Below are 1,469 nucleotides of genomic sequence, written 5' to 3' on the forward strand. Positions count from 1 at the left end.
AACATACAATAAGAATTCCGGATTTGTTTTCATTCACAACTCAGAGTCGCCGCCTCGAGTAAGATTCTTCTGTGATATCTACAGGCCATATAGATCTATATCTGGTCTCGTTTCACTTTGATTACCCTGTCAAACAAGTCAGCCTTCGCCCCTGGCTTTGGGATTCTTTGCCTGTGTAGTATGAAATAAAAATATAGTTAACTCAGTTTCGCTTTGAGATTCTTTGCCTGTGAAGTATGAAATAAAAATATAGTTAGCTCAGTTTCACTTAAAGATTATATGTCTTCGTAATATGACACATAAATAGCTTAATTTAGCTTTATTTCACATTTTTCGCCTTCATAGTATGAAAACAAATTTTAGTTCGCTAAGTTTTGCTATGAGATTCTTTGCTTTCATGACATGAAACAAAAATAGGGTAAGCTCAGTTTCGATTTAAATTTAAGATTATACGTCTTCGTATAATGACTTATTTATTAATAGCTCAATTTCGCTTTATTTGAGATTCTTCGCATTCATAATGTGAAATATAAATAGTCAGCTCAGTCTCGCTTTAATTGAGGTGTCGTATCGTTTTGGTAGACAAAACCAAAGGGAATTTTCACGGATTTTTAAGGTAAAAACTGGAGCTCCATTTCACCAACCCGCGTCCCGGGAGACGGACGACAAACGGTCGGTCGGTTTCCGGTTTGGTGGACACGGAGCCTTAGTTAAATGGAAAGAAATATTTACGCATTTATTCATGAATGTATTTATTTATTTATCAATTCATCTGTTTATCTATTTATCTATTCAATTATTTATTCATTTATTCATATATATATTTTTCTATTTATGTTTTAAAAAGGCTTAAAAAAAATTATTTTGTTTTGTTTAATTCTCTTAAATCCCACATTTTTCAATCTGATTTTCTCACCAGGGGAGGACGCACGAGCCAGCAGGTACCACGCTGAAGGCATTTTCCTGAACGTGGATCCAAACCCGATCCCCGCCGCGACAAACATCCCGAAACAGCCGTTACAAATACATGATGACTTCGTATCCATGTATCCGTGGATGGCGATCCAGGGTGATGACGTCATGCTGGAATGTTTCGCCTTTGAAACCACGGGTGCTCCTGTGTACTATGGATGGAGACGTATCATGTTCGGGATTGAGTTGCCTCTACCTGCTGGACATAGTATGACTAACAGAAATAGGTCAGTGAGTGGGTGTGGTTTGTGGGTGTGGTTTGTGTGTGTGTGTGTTTGTGTGGTGGGGGTGTTTGTATGTGTGTGTGTGGTGGGGTGTTTGTGTGTGTGTGTTTGTGTATGTGTGTGTGTGTGTGTGTGTGTGCGCGTTTGTGCCTGTGTGTGTGTGTGTGTGTGTGTGTGTGTGTGTTTGTGTATGTGTTTGTGTGTGAGAGTATGTTTGTGTGTGTATTTATTTTGTGGGTATTTTGTGTGTGTGTGTGTGTATGCGTGTTTGTT

The 1,469-nt window shown here is 38.6% G+C and overlaps 1 protein-coding gene across 1 annotated transcript in view; it reads right to left on the bottom strand.

The window, feature by feature from the left end:
• LOC101862227 (15-hydroxyprostaglandin dehydrogenase [NAD(+)]) overlaps window positions 1-1,003 on the bottom strand; it is a gene marked incomplete in the record, with an annotated part of 34,714 nt that extends 33,711 nt beyond the window's left edge. Inside the window, 1 exon segment of the mRNA XM_013089595.2 lies at window positions 917-1,003.
• Between the last annotated feature and the right edge of the window lie 466 nt (window positions 1,004-1,469).

Source organism: Aplysia californica, unplaced genomic scaffold (assembly GCF_000002075.1).
Source record: "Aplysia californica isolate F4 #8 unplaced genomic scaffold, AplCal3.0 scaffold00992, whole genome shotgun sequence".
Classification (NCBI taxonomy): Eukaryota; Metazoa; Mollusca; class Gastropoda; order Aplysiida; family Aplysiidae; genus Aplysia; species Aplysia californica.